This window comes from Anabrus simplex, chromosome X, assembly GCF_040414725.1.
Source record: "Anabrus simplex isolate iqAnaSimp1 chromosome X, ASM4041472v1, whole genome shotgun sequence".
Taxonomy (NCBI): Eukaryota; Metazoa; Arthropoda; class Insecta; order Orthoptera; family Tettigoniidae; genus Anabrus; species Anabrus simplex.
In genome coordinates this window covers 174,805,379-174,831,813 of record NC_090279.1, presented here as the reverse complement: position 1 = coordinate 174,831,813, position 26,435 = coordinate 174,805,379, and the positions used below count along the sequence as shown (strand labels likewise).

General features: G+C 40.4%; 1 long non-coding RNA gene across 1 annotated transcript; it reads left to right on the top strand.

Annotated features, from left to right (window-relative positions):
• The first annotated feature begins 14 nt into the window (after window positions 1–14).
• On the top strand, window positions 15–26,435 carry LOC136885911 (uncharacterized). The gene is made up of 5 exons (XR_010861645.2): window positions 15–94; window positions 5,441–5,473; window positions 10,310–10,336; window positions 25,077–25,103; window positions 26,215–26,435. It is a non-coding gene; the product is annotated as an uncharacterized lncRNA (long non-coding RNA).

Genomic DNA, 26,435 nt, shown 5'->3' with positions numbered 1-26,435 from the left:
ATATATTAATCAGGGGAGCACCAAGCATTGTCAGAATACGCCTTGTATCAGTATGAGGATCATCGTTGCCTTCTGTGTCCTACTGCTCGTGCTGGTAAGATTTTTAACTTAGTTCCTTGTTTTTCAATTTTCTGGCCACTTTTCATAATTTTGCACTGTACTAGCTCCAGTAGCCAGTTAACTCCCAAGCTAATTTAGGCCAATATTCAGGCGGGTTGTTTTACTCATCTATAGGAGATGAGTGGCAGCAGAAGAGACAAATCACAACTCAACAAACAATGGTCAATATAAAACTACTGTTGATCAGTTTTATGATATTTCGATATTTTAACCCTAATTCCATTTCACTAGAGCTAAGAAGGGCCTTGGCCTATCAAGCGACGGCTGTTCAGCCCGAAAGCCTGCAGATTACAAGGTGTTGTGTGGTCAGCACGACGAATCATGTTGGCCGTTATTCCTGTGTTTCTAGACCGGGGCCGCTATCTCACCCTCAGGTAGCTCCTCAATTCTAATCACGGGAATGGGCGGGAATCAACCCCAGGGCTACCGGCTAAGAGGCAGGCACACTACAACTACACCATGGGGCCGGCTTTCGATATTTTAGGCCTTCACATTTCGTTTCCTTACGACTCCGTGACATAAGGGCTTCTAATACAAAGCGAATCCGTCCTTGTCTTGCCTTCTCAAGCGATCGTTCCTTTTTCGATTTTTTCTCACTTTGTATAATCATATTCACAATTTTCCTTGTCGATACCGACCGATGACCAAACAGTTTTGCACACAATTGAACAGTATTTCGCTGTTGTCCGGCCCCGTGGTGTCCTCCTCTCACTCGGCGGCCCCGGGCTCGACTCCCGGGCGGGTCAGGAGTTTTTAATTGTATAATATCCATGGCCTGGGGACTGGGTGTTTGTGTCGTCCTAAACGGTCCTTTCCTCACATTCAACACTTTACACTTCCGCTATTTCCAAATACACGCAGTTTCCTCACATATGTTGCAGGTAGGGGCAAAAGATGTTTCTAGCATTAAAAGAAAGCTCGGTGATGATATAGATTGTCGTACGGTAAAAACTGTATAAGTCATAAATGATCAGAAACTTTATTCTCGATACGATGTTCGATACGACCAATAACAAATGTATTCAAAAGATAAATTTTATGGACCCTCCCCTAAACTACCATTTTAGCCAGCGAGTATATAATTATTAATAGCCTAGACTGTACTGCCTTATGCCCCGACTTAACATGCCCATTTTCATTAAATACTGTTCTCACATTTTCTCATAGTTCGGCGGTGATATGGACCTAGTGTCTGACTCGTTGGCTGAACGGTCAGCGTGCTGGCCTTCGGTTCAGAGGGTCCCCGGTTCGATTCGCGGCCGGGTCGGGGATTTGAACTTGAACCTTAATTGGTTAATTCCAATGGCACGGGGGCTGGATGTATCTGTTGTCTTCATCATAATTTCATCCTCATCACGACGCGCAGGTCGCCTGCGGGAGTCAAATAGAAAGATCTGCACCTGGCGAGCCGAACCCGTCCTGGGATATCCCGGCACTAAAAGCCATACGTCATTTCATTTCATGGACTTAGCAACGAAAATTGAATTTTATGAACATCTCTGTTATTATAGACAAAACCGTAAAACTGTATAAGACATAAGTGGTCGAAGGTTTTATTTATATATATATATATTTATTTATTTATTTATTTATTTATTTATTTATTTATTTATTTATTTATTTATTTATTTATTTATTTATTTATTTATTTTTCATTAGTCTGTACAGAGATTCTCCTCCATATTCAACAGACACTATGCGTATGGCTACATGAATGCATGAATGAGTTAATTAATGAATGATTCCATGACTGAATTGTCATGCATGAATGAATGAATGAACACTTCACGCAGGCACGGATAACCACCAACTGAGGAGAGAGCTTTCGAATCGATGGGTAAATGCATGGGTGGATTTATGACTAAATGCATGAATAACTCTAAAATCTACCTTAGTATGTGACTCCTCATACGGGCGGAAAACCATTCCACATGGAAGGGTCACACCTATAACTACAAGAACTTACCATTTTATGGCTTCATGAATTAATGACGAAAGTTTAATTCTATATAATTAATGTAGTATTTTTCGATAGGATCATTAATAATATAGATATTTGGGAATTACATTTTAGGCCTTTCTCTCAACGATCACTTCACTCAGCCTGAATAAAATTATTTATGGACTAGATTGTAGAGCCTAATTTCCCGATTATACATAACGATCTTCTTCAAATTCTCTTGAGCCATTTTCTCACGATGCGCGTACATATATCCGTACACACAGACAGACAGACAGACATGAAGGAAAATTAAGAAGTGCATTTCCTTGTTACTGTGGACACGACCGATACAGAAATAATAACATTCTTTATAAATTCTGAGCAACGTACAAACTAAATGTTATTATACATAATTATAAAGATTCATGAGCTCTACCAGTAGAAATGCTGACGAGTCGATAATTTTCCTTGTTATATGAATTCCTCTAGCGGCTAGTTAACGAGTACTGTCTCACTGCAATGCGATTTTGAGTGTTCAAGCACTGAAGAGCCTGTCGATACTTAGAAAACGATTTAACTCCTACAATCGTGTGTTTTAGTTATGTTCTAAATATGGCTATGACAGTATGAAAGTTTTCAGGTAGGGGTGGTCTTGAGCAGAACTACGCATTAGTGCTGCAATAGCACTTCTGATCAAGTGAGGAAGCAAAGGGAAACTCTCCTATACCTCATCTTGCCTAGAATACCTCATAGCATAGCCTTAAGAGGTGCTACTTGAGGGTCCCCCAGCTACCAGGCTAATAACCTGACAGACACAAAGCTATCAGCAGCTAGTTTAATTTAATACATTACTTAAAGGGAAGGCATCGAATCTAACGCAGCCGAATCTTGAAGCAAATTGCGTTTTGTTATCCCCAAAGAGCCAGGGAAAATGGAGAGAGAGCATCCTCCCCTTATAACCAACAACGATGCAGTTAGAAATAGATCATATTGAAAAATCCAAATACCGCCTAATACTCCCAATAGTAATGATAGCGGGTGAGTTGGCCTTGCGGTTAGGGCTTCGCGGCTGTGAGCTTGCATCCGGGAGGTAGTGGATTCGAACCCCACTGTCGACAACCCTGAAGATGTTTGTCCGTGTTTTCCTATTTTCACACAAGGCAAATGCTGGCGTTATACATTAATTAAGGCCAAGGCCGCTTCCTTCCCGTTCCGATGCTTTACCTATCCCATCGTCGCCATAAGACTTATCTGTGTCCGTGAGACATAAATAAATTTCAATAATAATAATAACAATTTTAATGATAATAATAATAATAATAATTATATTACAGTTACTCCAAACGATGTTGTTGGCTATGTTTCTTGAAGCAGAATCCTATTGCGTAGACACAGTCTCGGTCACAAGCAAAATGTGACCGAGAAGGGTCGCAGGTAGTTCTCTGGAAAAGAAAAAAGACACACACTCCACTGACTTCTACGTCTGAATGTGCTATTGCTAACATACCGATGCCTGATGAGGAACGGAAAGGTGTTTCACTTCATTCATTAGAAGAAAGACTTTGCTGAGAAAAGCAATGACAACTGAGAAGTAAGAACGCGCTGTCTGTGACCGAGGGGCAAGTCCACTCAAAAATCAAAACAGAAATCAAAAGTAACTCTGTTTCGCGCTAATCAAACGTCGCGCTGCACGAACAAGTCAAGCTAATTGCTAAATAATGCTGGTGTAACTTTAAAGCATCTCAGTCTATCGAAAATAATTATGTAACATACCCGTAACTAATACACGCTATTAAAACAAAAGTGACATGTTTCGTCCTAGAACAGCATTCTCAAAATATATCAGATCATATGTATGTATATACACTATTGTATACGTTGGGCGCCTCTACCTCTCAGTTGTTATTACAGCTTCCTCTGTGGATCAGCGGTAGAGTGTCGGCCTCCGCATCCCAAGATGGCGGGTTCAAACCCGGCAGAGATAGTCGGATTTTTGAAGGGCGGAAAAAAAGTCCATTCAACACTTCATGTTGTACGATGTCAGCATGTAAAAGATCTCTGGTGACACATTTGGTGTTTACCCGACAAAATTCATTAAATCTCAGCCACAGACGCCCAGGAGAGCTTCGGTTTACTCCGTCTGCCATCTAGTGGGCTTATAGTAATACGGAACGTCAAATTGACGAGCAGACAGCCAGATGGCGTCAAATTGAAATGTCTGCGTACGGTAGCTGAGGCCATACAATTATTATTAAGTTGTCATTGCATTTCTCAGAAATGTCTTCATTCTATTTAGTGATGAGAAACACCTTTCTCGTTCCTCAGTAGCACGTTGCGTATATTTGGTGAAATTTTGAGCAAGTAACTGCAACTGTAGAACGGACGCAGTTGCTCAAGGTTACGGACGATTGATCAGCAGCTTGGACAAGAATAGAAGCTTTTCTGTATATAATAAGGTGACAATCTTCTTTTATTATTTATTCATAATATCTTCAACTCTCAATCATTAACAATTTTACGGAACGTACACACACACACATATATACATGCTAGATTTAAAATGATTTGAAAGAATATGACGACGCTCTAGTGGATGAGACATGCCATTATTTTAGACATGATACTGTATAGGCGTTTGGGCTTATGCCGTGTCAAAAAATAAGGTGAAATTCTTTGCGTATCGCAGAGAACTGTGCTCTGCGTCATCAGAAGAAAATCTCGATTGTCCACAAGAAAGGCGTCATAAACATAGTTCTCTGCGAAACGAAAAGAAATTCACCTTATTTTCTTGACAGCCATAAGCCCAAACGCCTATACAGTATCATGTCTATAAGTACGGGCCGTGAAAGCTGCAATGCAACATGCCATTCTTAGTTTATTAGTGTGTATTTTTACAAGTTTATTATAGTGTTGTATGTGTTACAATGTATTTATTTTTTGTCACAGACTGAAAACATGTAAAATAACCCTTACAAAGTCGAACTGGAAAATATAGCTTCCTTCTTAACAAAATAATGCTAGAATAATTCAAATGTTCGAAAGGAATTATCGTATTAAAATGTATCGAATTGCAAACACAAAATTGCTAGTGATTCCCATGTCACAGCGGACATTCTTCAAATAAAATACTTACAGCACGTATGTATATATACAGAGTAAGTTAGGAGAAGGAAAGCGGCAATGGTACTGTCGTTCATATTTCGAAATCTTCTTTTGCTGCCGGTCACTTCAGTTACAGTTTGCTGGTTTGAACAGATTCTGTCTTAATCGTCTGTTCTTCCAGTCAAGTCCACTCTTTATTTCTTGGTTTGAAAGATTATTTGTAGTATCTTGTCACTGCAAAATTATTACAAATATTTCTTTGTTTTGATGTTTCAGGCAGTTGCCACGCAGCAGAGTTATGCAAAGCCGGTAAGTACAGTTCCTCAATTATGACGGAAATCGACACAGTTCTCAAACGTTAGTCTAAGACACACAATGAACGGAGATCAGATGTGAAGCAGAATATTACCAATGCATGAGGTCAGCTTATACATACGAATTGAAATGCATATACAATGTGAATCTACCTCTGTCAGGACTTATAGCGGTGTTCAGTAGATATTTTATTAAATATGAACTACGTCGTCCGCCTCTGTGGTGTAGTGGTTAGCGTGATTAGCTGCCACCCCCGGAGGTCCGGGTTCGATTCCCGGCTCTGCCACGAAATTTGAAAAGTGGTATGAGGGCTGGAACGGGGTCCACTCAGCCTCGGGAGGTCAACTGAGTAGAGGTGGGTTCGATTCCCGCCTCAGCCATCCTGGAAGTGGTTTTCCGTGGTTTCCCACTTCTCCTCCAGGCGAATGCCGGGATGGTACCTAACTTAAGGCCACGGCCACTTCCTTCCCTCTTCCTTGCCTATTCCTTCCAATCTTCCCATCCCTCCACAAGGCCCCTGTTCAGCATAGCAGGTGAGGCCGCCTGGGCGAGGTACTGGTCATACTCCCCAGTTGTATCCCCCGACCAAGAGTCTGAAGCTCCAGGACACTGCCCTTGAGGCGGTAGAGGTGGGATCCCTCGCTAAGTCCGAGGGAAAAACCGAACCTGGAGGGTAAACAGATGATGATGATGATGATGATGATGAACTACGTCCAGAAACGAACTGATCCCATTTCAAGGAACAAACCACTATGTGTTTAAATATATCCCGTCTGCACCATCCATGAGCAGTCCTTCTGCGTCCAGTTACAAGAACATTTCTGCATGGAGACCACGAACTGTACCTGCTTGTAGTACCTCGGCACACTCACTGAGAAACACCTGTAACTCCAATATCCGCAACTGCCACAACCCACACTGAGCGTGTAATACTCCGGCACACACATTGAGAAACACCTGTTACTCCAATACCTGACGCTGCCACAACCCACACAGGGCGTGTAATACTACGGCACACTCACTGAGAAACACCTGTTAGTCCAACATCCGCCGCTTCCACAACCCACACAGTTCGTGTAATACTCCGGCACACTCACTGAGAAACACCTGTTAGTCCAACATCCGCCGCTTCCACAACCCACACAGTTCGTGTAATACTCCGGCACACTCACTGAGAAACACCTGTTAGTCCAATATCCACCGGTGCCACAACCCACACAGGGCGTGTAATACTCCGGCATACTCACTGAGAAACCCCTGTTACTCAAACATCCGCCGCTGTCACAACCCACACAGGGTGTGCAATACCCCAGCACACTCACTGAGAAACACCTATTACTCCAACATCCGCCACTGCCATAAGTCACACAGGCCGTGTAATAATCCGGCACACTCACTGAGAAACACCTGTTACTCCAACATTTGCCGCTGTCACAACCCACACAGGGGGAACTTCCTCTCCCTCCCGGACGGAAAGTAGACACATGACGTCAGAAGTATAATAATAATGTTATTTGTTTTACGTCCCACTAACTACTCTTTTACGGTTTTCGGAGACGCCGACGTCAGAAGTTGTCTGCTCTACTCACTAAGGCAGAAGACGGGGGATTTTTAGACGTGTGGGGCTGATTCTTTGGTAGCGGCGGTGTGGTACGTTTCATGGTAAGTGCTCGTGGTCAATGAAGTATCTACTCTGTCTTCCGATAAATCTTTAAATTGTGTAGTAGGAATTTTAGGGCGTACCTCATATAATTTTAAGGAATGCCACTAAGGGTATTCCTGAAAGACATAGAGATTATTTATTTGTAGCAGCGATAACATATGTCTCTTTTAATGAAAATAAGAACATTGGTCCTCAGAGTCGTTCCCTTAAAGTAATAATCAACTTTATTCACCTATTTCTGGGAGAGATGGGTGTTACTTTTGATCTGTGTGCAAATTGCTTCGTTATTCTTCTGTAAATCATTATATCTAATGCTTCCAGTTGCTGTCTTCCATGTTTCTCCGGCGTGCAACTTTAATATCCATGTGGAAGTACGCCCCAAATACTGTATCTACTGTACTTGTTTTAATCTTTAGGTATTTGCAGCCTTGTACATGTTTCCTTGGTTATGGAGGCTTTCTTTTTCTCACATCATGGATACTTCTGCTGTCAATGGTCAAGGCACTTCCGAGATAATTAAGTTCGCTATCCTGTTCATTTCTCTCATTGCCGTTATTTACTTGAGTTACATATAACATTGCTTTAGTGTTTACTTTGAGGTTAGAATTAGGGAGGATTTCACCCAATACTCTCTTCATTGCCTTTGCATTGTCAGCAACTGTTACAATTTAATTTGCTTATCGTAGGCAATCCTCACGTTTCCCATTCATTTTGTAACAAATTGTATTTTCCACTTCTTGAGTTAGTCCCTCCTGATGTTATAGGATCCTCGCATTTTTATTATTAAATTATCATCAAAATATAAGTCACCTCTCATGTGGATACAAGCCCAGTGGATACGCACAACAAACTTTATATTTACAGGTTCACTTGTTCTTGATACAACTTATACTACAACGTGAGCTAATTAACTTACTGAGCAACTGTACGCTACAATTACTAGCTGCAAAACAATCATATAGAATTTGCAATGTTATTTAAATCCCCAGCTACTTTCCACCAATATTCAGGCATGTTATTTTACTCGACCCACTGCAGCAATCCCATCTATCGGAGATGAGTGGCAGCAGAAGAGACAAATCGCATCACCACAATGGTCAATGAAATATTACTGTCGATCTGTTTTATGAGCTCTCGTTATTGTACCCTTTAACATTTCGTTTTCTTTGGACTCTATTGTATTAGGGCATCTAATGTAAAGGCTGTCCTTCCTTCCTTGACGACTCTCTCTTGTATTATTCTTCAAGCTATCGTTCCGTTTCTATTTTTCTCATTTTAATAATCATTTTCACATTTTCCCTTGTCTACACTATACGGACCGATGACCATGCGGTTTTACGCCTTAAGATAATCACGACAAAGATCATCGCCAATTAACATGACTGAACAATATTTCCATGTTAGCAATGCTCGGAGCTGATACGGACTAACCAACAAACGTCTAAATTCATTGTATTATCATAGTTGGTATGTTAAAACTGTACGAGTTATAAATGATCGGAACATAATATATTCTCTAGAACTTTTGTTACGGTAGTAATACCTTTCAATAGGACCAATAGCATACATTTTAAAAAATTAAATTTTAGGCACCTTCCCCTAAATTACTTTTTCACCCGGCGTAAATAAAATTATTTATAGCCTAAACTCTAGTACCTTATTTCAAGGCTTTACATCCCAAATTTCATTAAATTCTATTCTCCCTTTTTTCTCGTGGTTCGTCCTTGATATGGACTTAGAAACAAATAAATAAATTCATTAATATCTCTGTTATCATAGCCGGTATGTATAAGATATAAATGATCAGAAATGTAATTATAGGTAACCGTAGTAAATTAATATTTACTGATAGGCCCACTAATAACATAAATATTTGAGAATTACATTTTAGGCATTTACCTAAATTACCATTTCACTCAGCATGAATAACATTACTTTTATCGTATATTGCAGTGCATAATTTCCCGACTTTAGATACCGATTTTCATTACAATTCTCTTCACCCATTTTCGCATGATATCCGAACATACATACATACATACGTACAGACAGACATATGACGGAAAATTAAAAAGTGCATTTCCTTGTTAATGCGTACACGGTCGACACAGCAATTCTGATTAATGTACAGAAACAGCTTTTATTTTATATTTATAAGGAATTAAGGTGACAGCCTTCCGGAGTATCCTTGTTTTGGTACGTTTTTTTGCATCAGATATTTTTAGTTTCAGTTTTCTGTTGTTTGCACGCATTCAGTACAAATCATCTGTCCTTCAAGCCCGAAGCTATCATTTTGATGTTTTGAAAAAAATCTTTCTACCTGTGACAATAAAATTCGGTGAAGGGGAAGTCAGAACGGTCGATTCGGCAACACTGGAGACACACAACGCTGCACCTGCGTAGCAGCAAGTTTTGATCACCTGCTCACAACGTTGTTCCTTTGAGCCTCATGTGTGCCGTGTATGACCTGTTTGACACAGTGTGTGTTTAGTGCGTGTGTTCTGAACTGCGAACAGGAACATGAACGACCAAAAGATCAATGTACAGTATAGTTTTAAGTTTGGCAAGGCACCGAAAGAAACGCATGCGGTGCTGGTACCTGTTTATGAAGATAAACACTGTACTTGAAGTGTGTGTACAAATAGTTCGCCCGTTTTTGAGGAGGCCGGGAAAGTGTTTCTGACAACCCCCGTAGTGGAAGACCGGCGACCGCCGTCAGTGATGAAAACATTGAGAAGGTGAGGATATTAATCACGAAGATCGGCGATTAACTGTGCTGTCGTCTTGTACCACATCACCTGACTGAGGATCAGAAGCAAGTACGTCTAGAGGCTTCACAGGATATCTTCCTATTCACACGACTCAAACTCGCTTTGAAAATGAACAGATTTGACGATATTCCTGACATCCGACAAAATGTGACGAGGCTTTTGAACACCATCCCGAAGGGAGCCTTCCTGCAAAGTTTCCAGGACATGTATCGCCGATCTCAGCAGTGCATACTTATGGGAGGGGACTATTTCGAAGGACAGTAAGGTCACTGTCGTGCATTGTTCATCTATGTTGATAGTACAGGACTATTCACCGAACTTTATTGTCACAGGTCGTACAACCCAACGTCAGTATGAAATTTAGAAATAAAATGTTTGTTTGTTTTAATGTTTCAGGAAAAGTCTGCGAATTCTGATGGCAACGTAAGTACAGTGCAACAATTACAATAAAAATCGTACTGTATAGTAAACAGAGCGCTATTCCCATAAGTTAAGGTTTGACACCCAAAAAACTAGCTTCAGAACTGAACCACAATATTGCCAATACATTATAGGGCATTTATTAGAGTCATAAATTTTTGGCACTAGACGTGTATAAGGATAGGCACGTGGCAAATGCCTCACATGAATCCACACAAAATTTACATTTATTAAATAACAAAGCAATACCATTGCTTAATTACAAATTAATGGCTGTTAATTAACGTTTTGTCTTTGAAATCACACGTGTACAAATTTTTCATTTATGTTGTCGACGATTTATTTCCCCTGAAGTTCCATGCGAGAGATTTACGAACTGGAATTCAAAATAAAATGACATTTGCTGGATAATAACACAAATAACAGATTAAATTTTCTTAAGATTCTAAATGCTCCTGATTTTATCAAAATTCGTTATCATTCTCAGAAATAATGTTTCAATTCCTTACAGCATAATGCCTGACTGTATCAGAACTAATAAACTAATTAGATGAATACGTTTGAGTGGTGTCTTTAAAAGTAGGAATATGTGGAATTTCTCAACTTCGCATGTTCTGACAATGTGCAAGATTTCAGATCATGTTGAAGATAGGATTTTTTGGCAGAGGAAAGAATTTATTGCATTCCAATGATGAACAATGCATTGCTACACTGATGGAGAGTTTAGAGATGTAAGGTTTAGATCAATCATTTGAATATCATGTTACACTGTAGTGAAAACAAAGGTGAAGGCAATGAAAAATGAGAAAAATTCAAACTTCTGTGATCGCAAAGGAAAATTTAAATTAATAACCACGTGTTATTTAAACCAGGGCATCGGTATTAAGCAATGATAATTTGAGACGATATTCCTATGAGAATAAAATGAAGTGAAGGTAATGAGAAGCCTGTATTAAATTTTGGTGGCGATGATTTTTAACATACATTTTTATTCATCGAAATAAGTTTAATAATCAAGCCAAGAATATTAGAGAGGTTAATAATCAATTAAGATAAATTCGGCTGATACAATTTGTTGAACTAATAATTCTTAACTGTTTATTGTGATAATAAACACCGATAATTAACTATTGACGAAAATATAATAAATATGAGACTGTTTAATTGATAATCATATAATATAAAACTAATAAGAAATTGGCATTAGTAATTAATTAATTAAAAATGAATTTACAGAAGTAGTATAATAAGCGGGTTCGGGCGCCACCTCCACCTCAGGCTCCCAGTGGCCACCTCCACCTCAGGCTCCCAGTGGCCACCTCCACCTCCACCTCAGCCAGAGGCCTCCCAGTGGCCACCTCCACCTCCACCTCAGCCAGAGGCCTCCCAGATGCCTCCTCCACCTCCCGCGGGAAATTTGAATTTGTAAACAAAGCCACGTGCTTTTTGACAGCTGTCATCGACAACAACGCATCGCTAACCCCAGTACTGCCATCTTGACGGGCCTAAACCTCAGTAGTGCCAACTTAACCTAACTAGCGCGAGGTAAACAAAGCCACGTGCTTTTTGACAGCCACGTGCTTTTTGACAGATTTGTAAACAAAGCCACGTGCTTTTTGACAGACAACAACGCATCGCTAACCTCAGTACTACCATCTTGACGGGCCTAAACCTTAGTGGTACCAACTTAACCTAACTAGCATGAGGTAAACAAAGCCACGTGTTTTTTTGACAGCCACGTGCTTTTCGACAGATTTGTAAACAAAGCCACGTGCTTTTTGACAGACAACAACGCATCGCTAACCTCAGTACTGCCATCTTGACGGGCCTAAACCGCAGTAGTACCAACTTAACCTAACTAGCGCGAGATAAACAAAGCCACGTGCTTTTTGACAGCCACGTGCTTTTTTGACAGCTGTCATCCGCCATCTTTAAACTACAGAGCACCGTGCTGCCCTCTTTCGTCACCTGTCATCGGCAGTGCTGCCATCTTGACGGGCCTAAACCTTAGTGCTACCAACTTAACCTCACTAGCTCGAGATAAACAAATCCACGTGCTTTTTGACAGCTGCGTGCTTTTTTGATAGCTGTCATCCGCCATCTTTAATCTATAGAGCACAGTGCTGCCCTCTTTAGCTACTTACCTTTGAAATGTGGTGGCGGATAATTTGAAAAATGCTTTTCGACAAGCAGCCATCTTTAATCCAGAGAGAACAGTGCTGCCCTCTATGTGGTGGCGGCAAATTGAAAAATTCCACGTGCTCTTGTTTGAAAACAAACTCACGTGCTTTTTTTGACAGCTGTCATCTGCCATCTTTAATCTATAGAACACAGTGCTGCCCTCTTTAGTTTGAAATGTGGTGGTGGTAAATTCCACGTGCTCTTGTTTGGAAACAAAGCCACGTGCAGCTGTCATCCGCCATCTTTAATCAACAGAGCACTGTGCTACTATCATGCGGGCAATTTCATCACCTGTCATCCGCCATCTTTAATCCACAGAACACCGTGCTGCCCTCTTTATGGCTACTACCTTAAGCACGTAGTAGCGGACAATTTGAAAAGTTCTGTTAGCTATCATCCGCCATCTTTAATCAAGAGAGCACCGTGCTGCCATCTTTAGCTAGATACCTTTGAAATGTGGTGGCGGCAAATTGAAAAATTCCACGTGCTCTTGTTTGGAAACAAACTCACGTGCTTTTTCGACAGCTACCATCCGCCATCTTTAATCAACAGAGCATAGTGCTGCCCTCTATGTGATGGCGGCAAATTCCACGTGCTCTTGTTTGGTAAACATAGCCATGTGCTTTTTTTGACAGCTGTCATCCGCCATCTTTAATACAGAGAGCACCGTGCTGCCCTCTTTATCGTAGTAGATGTAAATTCGTCACCTATCATCCGCAGTGCTGCCATCTTTAGCTAGATACCTTTGAAAAGTGGTGGCGGATAATTTAAAAAGAAAAATTCTACAGCAGCCCTCTCTCGACGCTAATTGCATAAGATGGTAGCTATACATGACTCCTTAAGGGTGCTTACGCAAGATGGCTGCTATACACAGGTTCTTATGAGACGCCCTTGGGATGCTTGCACAAGATGGCATTTATACATGGCTCCTTATGATATACCCTAGGGATGCTTGCGCAAGATAGCGGCTGATCTTATGGGACGGCTTAAGGGTCCTTGGACAAGATGGCTTGAGACGCCCTAAGGATGCTTGCGCAAGATGGCGGACACAAGATGGCGGCTATACATAACTCCTTATGAGACGCTTTAAGGGTGCTTGCGCAAGATGGTTGCTACTCTTAGCTTAGAGGCTAACGTGTCGTGATAGTTCGATTCATTAAATTTAGGGCTTAAATGCAAAATGTTAAATATTTCGAAAACGGTGCACCGTAGAGCAAAACGGACAAAATTTTTCTGCCTAATACCTAGGTTCGCAGTATGAGGAACAAGAAAATCATAGTCTAATGATGGGATCAACGGTTCGGTTCCTACTTAGGCCCTTTGGCATTTGCTCTGTTTTAGCTTGTATTGAAGCGAGTCTTCGTAACATGATCAGGTCTAGCTATGGTAGAGAGTATAACGTACCGTGCAGGTTCGATTCATTAAATTTGGAGGCTTAAATGCAAAATGTTAAATATCTCGAAAACGATGCATCGTAGAGCAAAACGGACAAAATTTTTCCGCCTAATACGTAGGTTCGTAGTATCAGGAACAAGAAAAAACATAGTCTAATGATGAGATCAACGGTTCGATTCCTACTTAAGCCCTTTGCCATTCGCAGCTATCTATTTCTACAAGATGGTGGCTGCTCTTATGAGAAACAAGATGCCTTGAGACGTCCTAGGGATGCTTACGCAAGATGGCAGACACAAAATTGTGACTATACATAGCTCCTCATGAGACGGCCTAGGGGTGCTCGCACAAGATGGCGGCTACTCTTATGAAGAAAGCTAGCTTAGAGGCTACTGCGCAAGATAACAGCTGCTGTTATGCATGTGGTGGAGGGCAATTTGAAATTCTATGTGCTTAATCAACAGAGCACCCTGCTGCCCTCTTTAGCTGAAATGTGGTGGTGGATAATTTGAAAAATTCTTTTGACAGCTATCATCTTTAAAAACAATGGCGACTATACATAGGCTGTTAAGGTCTTATCATTCTCCTCCTCCTCCTCCTCCTCCTCCTCCTCCTCCTCCCCCTCCTCCTTCTCTACCTCCTCCTCCGCCTCTTATGTCAAGGCATAGCTTTATATCGAACAAGTTTAAACCTGCATCGCGAAGGCAAGCGTGTGCAGCGATAACATTATTGTGCATGTTTAGACTTTCGAAACATAAGAAGAGTAGAATCAAACGCTGTACTCGATACGACATGTGATCAGAACATTGATTGATGCGTTCAGAAAACAAAATAAGTGATCAAGACTAGAATCGAACAATGTACTCAATACATCATGTGTTTAGAATATGTCAGGGGATACGCTTGTTCTAAGAAGATCAGATTGAAACATAACAAGACTAGAATAGAACACTGTAATCGATGTTGTTAACTTCAACATGTGATCAGAACATTGATTGATGTGTTCAGAACACAAAATAAGTGATCATGACTAGAATCGAACACTGTACTCGATACAACATGTGATCAGAACATTGATCGATGTGTTCAGAACACGAAATAAGTGATCAAGACTAGAATCGAACACTGTACTCAATACAACATGTGTTTAGAACATGTTAGGGGGTACCCTCGTTCTAAGAAGATCAGAATGAAACATAACAAGACTAGAATCGAACACTGTAATCGATGTTGTTAACCTCAACATATGATCAGAACATTGTTTGATGTGTTCAGAGCAAAAGTACAATTTTGATGATTTGCGCAGCTAACTCGCTCGGTAAACGATATAGCCAAAGTATAACTTCAAATTATTTACCTTCCATCATTCGTCTTGTGTGTAAAAATCAGTCGAACAAGTTATCGCATAAACATGGCTGAAAAAAAATCGTGATAGGGTATGGAACCCAGGGGTTACATCTTATCAGAAGGGCAAAAAGGATGAAAGGACTCTTCCTCCTCCTTACCGCACATTCCTTGGCTAAAGGGCTAATGGGCTAAAGGGCTAATGGGCTAAAGGGCTAAAGGGCTAATGGGCTAAAGGGCTAAAGGGCTAAAGGTGCAACAACCTCATCGATCGCTATCAGCAAGAACGCTTGTACTTTGTTAAGTGTAGAAAATTAATCTTTATTGGTAAATGGTTTTATGTTCAGAACAAGGAATGGAACCTAGGGGTTACGTCTTACCTAATAAAATCCCCGAGGTGCGATGAGTTACGTTTTTCGAACTAGTGTTTGGAACACTGAACTTTTCAAGATGGCAAGAGTGAGGTTAGCAATGTTCTGTTGTTGGATTTTAAATTCCGCGCTACAACATGCATGAGGTGGCAGCCCTTGAGGTTTACTCCCGTAAAGATGGCAAGAGTGAGGTTAGCAATGTTTCGTTGTTGGATTTTTAAAATTCCCCGCTATAACATGCAAAAGGTGGCAGCCTTGAGGTTTACCGCCGTAAAGATGGCAGCAGTGAGGTTAGCGACGCTCCATTGTCCTTCAAAGTGAGGTTAGGGTTCGTCAAGAAGACAGCTGTCAAAAAAGCACGTGGCTATGTTTACCAAACAAGAGCACGTGGTCGTGACGTCACGGTCACGTAGTATGCTGCCTCAGCATGTAAAGTTCAATGTCTACACCTACGTAGTTAACACTCTGCTATGTTCACAAGATTTTTTACACATAACTATTCTTTATGCTTTAAGTTCATGCACATAGGCTATGCTAAGATAGCAGCACAAACACATGCGAACTTTGTACATTCTAATGGAATAAGTTTAGTACTGTGTGCGTCATGGATACATGATGTGTGCACGCATTTAATCTTAACTATACGTAATGCTGCTGCTTTGTTTACAAGATTTTTATACATTGCTATTCTTTATGCTTTAAGTTCGTGCACGCACAAGCGATACTCGTACGCTCTAGCAGGAGAAGTTTAGTACGATATTCGATACATACATTATCGATAGGTGATGTGTACACGCTTTAGAACATAGCTCATCTTTATGCTTTAAGTTCGTGCACAGGGGTTTGGGATACACAAAAGCGATTGCTACATGCTCTAGCGGAAGAAGTCTAGTACGATAGTCGATGCATGTAAAATCGATAGGTTATGCTAAGATAGCAGCACACTTACATGATTTTAGCACAATCTAGTGGAAAAAGTTTAGTATGAGTAGCAGCACACTTACATGATTTTAGCACAATCTAGTTGAAAAAGTTTAGTATGATAGTCGTTTCGTGCAAAATCATTAGGTAATGTGTAAACGCTTTGAAACAAGGCTATTCTTTGTACTTTAAGTTCATGTGTATGAGTTATGCTAAGATAGCAGCACAACCTAGCGGAAGAAGTTTTGTACGAGAGTCGATACATGCAAAGTCGATAGGTAATGTGTACACGCTTTGAAACATGGCTATTCTTTGTACCTTAAAGTCATGCGTATAGGTTATGCTAAGATAGCAGCACAATCTGGCGGAAGGAGTTCAGGGTGATCTGTACACGCTTTGAAACAAGGCTATTCTTTGTACTTTAAGTTCATGCGTCTTAGTTATGCTTGCGATAGTCGATGCATGTAAAATCGATAGGTTATGCTAAGATAGCAGCACACTTACACGATTTTAGCACAATCTAGTGGAAGAAGTTTAGTACGAGAGTCGATGCTTGCAAAATCATTAGGTAATGTGTACACGCTTTGAAACAAGGCTATTCTTTGTACTTTAAGTTCATGCGTCTTAGTTATGCTAAGATAGCAGCACAATCTACCTGAAGAAGTTTTGCACGAGAGTCGATACATGCAAAATCGATAGTTGATGCGTACACGCTGTAAAACATGACTATTCATTGTACTTTAAGTTCATGGGTATAGGTTATGCTAAGATAGCAGCACAATCTAGCGGAAGAAATTTAGTACGAGATTCGATGAATGCAAAATCAATAAGTAATGTGTACACGCTTTGAAACATGGCTATTCTTCGTACTTTAAGTTCATGTGTATAAGTTATGCTAAGATAGCAGCACAACCTAGCGGAAGAAGTTTAGTACGATATTTGTTGCATGCAAAGTCGATAGGTAATGTGTACACGCTTTGAAACATGGCTATTCTTTGTACCTTAAGGTCATGCGTATAGGTTACGCTAAGATAGCAGCACAATCTAGCGGAAGAAGTTTAGTACGAGAGTCGATGCTTGCAAAATCGATAGGTAATGTGTACACGTTTTGAGACATAGCTCTTCTTTGTTCTTTAAGTTCATGCGTCTTAGTTATGCTGAGATAGCAGCACAATCTACCTGCAGAAGTTTAGTACGAGAGTCGATACTTGCAAATTCGATAGTTGATGTGTACACGCTTTGAAACATGACTATTCATTATACTTTAAGTTCATGGGTATAGGTTATGCTAAGATAGCAGCACAATCTAGCGGAGGAAATTTAGTACGATATTTGATGCATGCAAAATAAATAAGTAATGTGTACACGCTTTGGAACATGGCTATTCTTTGTACTTTAAGTTCATGTGTATAAGTTATGCTAAGATAGCACAACCTAGCGGAAGAAGTTTAGTACGATATTTGTTGCATGCAAAGTCGATAGGTAATGTGTACACGCTTTGAAACATGGCTATTCTTTGTACCTTAAGGTCACGCGTATAGGTTATGCTAAGATAGCAGCACAATCTAGCGGAAGAAGTTTAGTACGAGAGTCGATGTGTGCAAAATCGATAGGTGATGTGTACACGCTTTGAAACATGGCTATTCATTGTACTTTAATTTTATGGGTATAGGTTATGCTAAGATAGCAGCACGATCTAGCGGATGAAGTTTAGTTCGATGGTCGATGCATGTAAAATCGATAGGTCATGTGTACACGCTTTGAAACATAGCAATTCATACTGCTGCTCTGTTCCCAAGACTTTTAAGCATAGCTAACCCTAATACTGCTCTTAACGACGTCGAGCTAAGGATTGATTACGTGACCGTGACGTCACGACCACGTGCTCTTGTTTGGTAAACATAGCCACGTGCTTTTTTGACAGCTGTCTTCTTGACGAACCCTAACCTCACTTTGAAGGACAATAGAGCGTCGCTAACCTCACTGCTGCCATCTTTACGGCGGTAAACCTCAAGGCTGCCACCTTATGCATGTTATAGCGCGGAATTTAAAATCCAACAGCAGAACATTGTTAACCTCACTCTTGCCATCTTTACGGCGGTAAACCTCAAGGCTGCCACCTTATGCATGTTGTAGCGCGGAATTTAAAATCCAACAACAGAACATTGTTAACCTCACTCTTGCCATCTTTACGGCGGTAAACCTCAAGGCTACCACCTTATGCATGTTGTAGGGCGGAATTTAAAATCCAACAACAGAACATTGCTAAACTCTCTGCTATCATCTTGAAAAGTTCAGTGTTCCAAACACTAGTTCGAAAAACGTAACTCATCACACCTCGGGGATTTTCCATTCCTTGTTCTGAACATGAAACCATTTACAAATAAAGATTAATTTTCTACACTTAACAAAGTACAAGCGTTCTTGCTGATAGCGATCGATGAGGTTGTTGCACCTTTAGCCCTTTAGCCCTTTAGCCATTTAGCCCTTTAGCCCTTTAGCCCATTAGCCCTTTAGCCCATTAGCCCTTTAGCCAAGGAATGTGCGGTAAGGAGGAGGAAGAGTCCTTTCATCCTTTTTGCCCTTCTGATAAGATGTAACCCCTGGGTTCCATACCCTATCACGATTTTTTTTCAGCCATGTTTATGCGATAACTTGTTCGACTGATTTTTACACACAAGACGAATGATGGAAGGTAAATAATTTGAAGTTATACTTTGGCTATATCGTTTACCGAGTGAGTTAGCTGCGCAGTATGGGTACAGTGTGTTTTTGATTTTTACACTATGCAAATCATTGAAGTTGTAGTTTTGCAATATTGCTTACTGAGCGAGTTAGCTACGCGATATGTGCACAGTGTGTTTCCATAGTTTTTGATTTTACACTAAGCAAATCATCAAAATTGTACTTTTGCTCTGAACACATCAAACAATGTTCTGATCATATGTTGAGGTTAACAACATCGATTACAGTGTTCGATTCTAGTCTTGTTATGTTTCATTCTGATCTTCTTAGAACAAGGGTACCCCCTAACATGTTCTAAACACATGTTGTATTGAGTACAGTGTTCGATTCTAGTCTTGATCACTTATTTCGTGTTCTGAACACATCGATCAATGTTCTGATCACATGTTGTATCGAGTACAGTGTTCGATTCTAGTCATGATCACTTATTTTGTGTTCTGAACACATCAATCAATGTTCTGATCACATGTTGAAGTTAACAACATCGATTACAGTGTTCTATTCTAGTCTTGTTATGTTTCAATCTGATCTTCTTAGAACAAGCGTATCCCCTGACATATTCTAAACACATGATGTATTGAGTACATTGTTCGATTCTAGTCTTGATCACTTATTTTGTTTTCTGAACGCATCAATCAATGTTCTGATCACATGTCGTATCGAGTACAGCGTTTGATTCTACTCTTCTTATGTTTCGAAAGTCTAAACATGCACAATAATGTTATCGCTGCACACGCTTGCCTTCGCGATGCAGGTTTAAACTTGTTCGATATAAAGCTATGCCTTGACATAAGAGGCGGAGGAGGAGGTAGAGAAGGAGGAGGGGGAGGAGGAGGAGGAGGAGGAGGAGGAGGAGGAGGAGAATGATAAGACCTTAACAGCCTATGTATAGTCGCCATTGTTTTTAAAGATGATAGCTGTCAAAAGAATTTTTCAAATTATCCACCACCACATTTCAGCTAAAGAGGGCAGCAGGGTGCTCTGTTGATTAAGCACATAGAATTTCAAATTGCCCTCCACCACATGCATAACAGCAGCTGTTATCTTGCGCAGTAGCCTCTAAGCTAGCTTTCTTCATAAGAGTAGCCGCCATCTTGTGCGAGCACCCCTAGGCCGTCTCATAAGGAGCTATGTATAGTCACAATTTTGTGTCTGCCATCTTGCGTAAGCATCCCTAGGACGTCTCAAGGCATCTTGTTTCTCATAAGAGCAGCCACCATCTTGTAGAAATAGATAGCTGCGAATGCCAAAGGGCTTAAGTAGGAATCGAACCGTTGATCTCATCATTAGACTATGTTTTTTCTTGTTCCTGATACTACGAACCTACGTATTAGGCGGAAAAATTTTGTCCGTTTTGCTCTACGATGCATCGTTTTCGAGATATTTAACATTTTGCATTTAAGCCTCCAAATTTAATGAATCGAACCTGCACGGTACGTTATACTCTCTACCATAGCTAGACCTGATCATGTTACGAAGACTCGCTTCAATACAAGCTAAAACAGAGCAAATGCCAAAGGGCCTAAGTAGGAACCGAACCGTTGATCTCATCATTAGACTATGATTTTCTTGTTCCTCATGCTGCGAACCTAGGTATTAGGCAGAAAAATTTTGTCCGTTTTGCTCTACGGTGCACCGTTTTCGATATATTTAACATTTTGCATTTAAGCCCTAAATTTAATGAATCGAACTATCACGACACGTTAGCCTCTAAGCTAAGAGTAGCAACTATCTTGCGCAAGCACCCTTAAAGCGTCTCATAAGGAGTTATGTATAGCTGCCATCTTGTGTCCGCCATCTTGCGCAAGCATCCTTAGGGCGTCTCAAGCCATCTTGTGCAAGGACCATTAAGCCATCCCATAAGATCAGCCGCTATCTTGCGCAAGCATCCCTAGGGTATCTCATAAGGAGCCATGTATAACTGCCATCTTGCGCAAGCATCCCAAGGGCGTCTCATAAGAACCTGTGTATAGCAGCCATCTTGCGTAAGCACCCTTAAGGAGTCATGTATAGCCACCATCTTATGCAATTAGCGTCGAGAGAGGGCTGATGTAGAATTTTTCTTTTTAAATTATCCGCCACCACTTTTCAAAGGTATCTAGCTAAAGATGGCAGCACCGCGGATGACAGGTGACGAATTTACATCTACTACGATAAAGAGGGCAGCACGGTGCTCTCTGTATTAAAGATGGCGGATGACAGCTGCACATGGCTATGTTTACCAAACAAGAGCACGTGGAATTTGCCGCCATCACAAAGAGGGTAGCACTATGCTCTGTTGATTAAAGATGGCGGATGGTAGCTGTCGAAAAAGCACGTGAGTTTGTTTCCAAACAAGAGCACGTGGAATTTTTCAATTTGCCGCCACCACATTTCAAAGGTATCTAGTTAAAGATGGCAACACGGTGCTCTCTTGATTAAAGATGGCGGATGATAGCTAACAGAACTTTTCAAATTGTCCGCTACTACGTGCTTAAGGTAGTAGCCATAAAGAGGGCAGCACGGTGTTCTGTGGATTAAAGATGGCGGATGACAGGTGATGAAATTGCCCGCAAGATAGTAGCACAGTGCTCTGTTGATTAAAGATGGCGGATGACAGCTGCACGTGGCTTTGTTTCCAAACAAGAGCACGTGGAATTTACCACCACCACATTTCAAACTAAAGAGGGCAGCACTGTGTTCTATAGATTAAAGATGGCAGATGACAGCTGTCAAAAAAAGCACGTGAGTTTGTTTTCAAACAAGAGCACGTGGAATTTTTCAATTTGCCGCCACCACATAGAGGGCAGCACTGTTCTCTCTGGATTAAAGATGGCTGCTTGTCGAAAAGCATTTTTCAAATTATCCGCCACCACATTTCAAAGGTAAGTAGCTAAAGAGGGCAGCACTGTGCTCTATAGATTAAAGATGGCGGATGACAGCTATCAAAAAAGCACGTAGCTGTCAAAAAGCACGTGGATTTGTTTATCTCGAGCTAGTGAGGTTAAGTTGGTAGCACTAAGGTTTAGGCCCGTCAAGATGGCAGCACTGCCGATGACAGGTGACGAAAGAGGGCAGCACGGTGCTCTGTAGTTTAAAGATGGCGGATGACAGCTGTCAAAAAAGCACGTGGCTGTCAAAAAGCACGTGGCTTTGTTTATCTCGCGCTAGTTAGGTTAAGTTGGTACTACTGAGGTTTAGGCCCGTCAAGATGGCAGTACTGGGGTTAGCGATGCGTTGTTGTCTGTCAAAAAGCACGTGGCTTTGTTTAGAAATCTGTCAAAAAGCACGTGGCTGTCAAAAAAACACGTGGCTTTGTTTACCTCATGCTAGTTAGGTTAAGTTGGTACCACTAAGGTTTAGGCCCGTCAAGATGGTAGTACAGAGGTTTGCGATGCGTTGTTGTTGATGAGAGCTGTCAAAAAGCACGTGGCTTTGTTTACAAATCTGTCAAAAAGCACGTGGCTGTCAAAAAGCACGTGGCTTTGTTTACAAATCTGTCAAAAAGCACGTGGCTGTCAAAAAGCACGTGGCTTTGTTTACCTCGCGCTAGTTAGGTTAAGTTGGCACTACTGAGGTTTAGGCCCGTCAAGATGGCAGTACTGAGGTTAGCGATGCGTTGTTGTCGATGACAGCTGTCAAAAAGCACGTGGCTTTGTTTACAAATTCAAATTTCCCGCGGGAGGTGGAGGAGGCATCTGGGAGGCCTCTGGCTGAGGTGGAGGTGGAGGTGGCCACTGGGAGGCCTCTGGCTGAGGTGGAGGTGGAGGTGGCCACTGGGAGCCTGAGGTGGAGGTGGCGCCCGGACCCGCTTATTATACTACTTACAGACTATATTAAATATCCATGAATGTTCTAAAAATGAGCGATGATGTTAATCGTTAAGGACGATTTATTAAATGAGCAATTTTGAAAATATGTGAACTTATATCATTAATAATATGTATGCATGTTCAGTCCGTCAGCGCTAACGCTGGTTGGATGCTCAACAGCTACGCCAACAGCAGTCATAGATGGCCTAGGCATCACTTAAGAGGCATAATAGGGAAATGAGGAGTGAGGTAGTTTCCCGTTGCTTTCCTCACCGAGCCAGAGTTGCTATTACATATCAGTCTGCAGAGCCCACTGAAATATATACACCAACCGACCTTACGAGCAACATTTTCACACCATACATAGCCAAAGTTTACAACATTTTTGTAACGCTACTCTTTTGTCGGAAATCACCCAGAACACATCGAACTGCTTTTCTTTGCATTTTTTCCAGTTCTGGAATCAAGTAACCCCGGCGAGGATCCCATACACTGGAACCGTACTCTAGATGGGGTCTTACCAGAGACTTATATGCCCTCTCCTTTACATCCTTACAACAACTCCTAAATACCCTCATAACCCAGTGCAGAGATCTGTAACCTTTATTAACAATCATATTTATGTGATCACACCAACGGAGATCTTTCCTTATACTAAAACCTAGATACTTACAATGATTCCCAAAGGGAACTTCCACCCCATCAATGTGGTAATTAGAATTGAAAAACTCACAAATTGACTTTGAATCCCCTTTATCTTCATACCATTGCCCACTGTCCTTCCCACAACATAATCGACGTCATTTTGCAGTTGCTCACAATCTTGTTATTTATTAATCTCTACAGAATAAGATGAATCTGCAAAAAGCCTTATCTCTGATTCCACTTCTTTACACATACCATTGATTTATATGTATAAGAAAACATGAAGGCCCAAAAAATAGCCTAGAAGGACTCCCATCTTAATTATTACAGGTTCAAATAAAGCTTCGCCTACTCTAAATCTCTGAGATCTATTTACTAGAAATAGCCACCCATTAAGTCACTTTTTATCAAGTCCAATTACACGCATTTTTGCCAGTAGTCTCCCATGATATACCCTATCATATGCCTTAGATATGTCAATCGCGATACAGTCCATTTGACCTCCTGAATCCAGAATATCTGCTATACCTTACTGGAATCCTGCAAGTTGAGCTTCAGTGGAATAACCTTTCCTAAACCCAGACTGTCTTCTATCAAACCAGTTATTAATTTCGCAAACATGTCTAATATAATCAGAAAGAATGCTTTCCCAAAGCTACGTGCAATGCATGTCAAACTGACTGGCCTGTAATTTTCAGCTTTATGTCTTTCAACCTTTCCTTTATACACAGGGGCTACCATGGCAACTCTCCATTCATTTGGTATAGTTCCTTCATGCAAACAATAACCAACTAAGTACTTATATATGGTATATATCCCAACCCATTGTCTGCAGTATATCTCCCGAAAACATATCAATTCCAGCTGCTTTTCTAGTTTTCAACTTTTGTAGCTTACTGTAAATGACATAATTTTAATGTGATAATTTGTATCGGCCTAAAATAATTCCTTGTCCAAGTTATGTCCAAAATATTTGCTTCTACTTTACTGCGGTCTTCACAGCCATGTGTCCTTAATATGTATTTAGAATTATATTTAAGTATCATCAAAACCTAATTTACCTCTCATTCAGATACAAACAACAAACATTATATTATAGGTCCACTTGTTCCTTATACAACGTATACAACAAAATGCCCTCATTAACGTATTGTGCGATTATATACTGTATATACGTATATATTGAAAATATAAGCTGAGAGATTTCTGGCCTGTCCTTATTTTGTTTCTATAGCTACTAGTCATTTGGCATACCATGCATGTGCTACATTGTTTTGGTTTAAAAGGGTATTTTGATGCCCGCCGTCAGAACAAAAATGTATAAATAAAACACTTCTCTCTTTCTTGTTTCAGATACCAGAGGGTCTTTACTATGTACCGGTAAGTACAGTACGCCAATATCATATCATAACATGCATAGAGTGACTTTCTTGTAAGTTATGACACCACACCCAAGAAACAAGACTCAGAATCTAAATAGAATATTACCAGTACTCTGTTCCTTTTAAAATAAAGCTAATTTTTTTCATGCTAAGCAACGTTATCATATTCGTCCATGTCGCTTTATGTTATTAATCATATGCTGTATACAAACACCTTTAAACACAGATATGCATCTCGTGAGCACAGAGAATTTGGAGACTCAAAGAAAATCTTTACACTTTATAAATACTTCAGAATGTATATTCATAGAATTTAACACACACACTGAAACAGACTTCAGTGGTCCAGCAAGAAAATATTTTTTCACTGGAATCAATATATTTTTCAATGAAGTCTCCTCCTTCAGCGGTCACCTCACACCGCGGTCAGCGGTCAGAGACATTTCACAAAATGAGCTGAATTAAGCCGCCGTTCACGACCGCCCCGAACACATTGTTCAGTCCTGAGACAGACTATAACAGTCAACCGTTTTCACATCTACCCATCAGAGCAGTATGTAGTTCTCTTTTCTGGTCCATCATAAATACTTTTCTAGGATTTATCGTACGTTCTCCATAGCTCAGCAATAAACAATTCTGTAAATTGAGCGGGACCGAGTAGGTGCCGTTCTTGAAAAAAGTCCTCAAAAGCGAACAAATTTAAAGATAATTTTGGTTGGAATAATATTTGAAAAAATTAAGGCCTGTACCTTTTATCGCTAGTACGAAGAGAATACAACCTCTCATTTGTATAAACGTTTGTCATTGTTTGAAACTTGTGCCACTAAAAAGAAACTAGAAAATACTGCAATAGAAACCACACTAAATATAGTCCAGTATAGTTCGAATATACCTAGAGTACAGTATCGGCACACACCGGGGTTTTACCGTAATTTATATCTATTAAACATTATGCTTGTTTTATTGTACGGTAGGCCCTACTATTTATGTATTTCATTATTTCATTAGTTATTAATTAGTTCATTTATCTACTCATTAGTTATTTAATGATTACTGATTTATTTATTTATTCACTTATTTAATAATATTCTCACTGATCTTCTTTCTAGGGTGGGTATTTACCCAACTAAATCTAAATGATCCAGTACTCTTGCAAGTATCCAAGTGTCTAAAGAATGATCCACTACTTTCGAAGAACTTTCCTATACCTACCAACATCATGATTTACGTTGATTGTTCGCACTGGAGAAGATCTTTGCTTGTATAGCTCTTCAGTATAAAAGAAAATTGTGCTTATCTTAGCAAAAAATAAACAAGAATTTAAAAATTA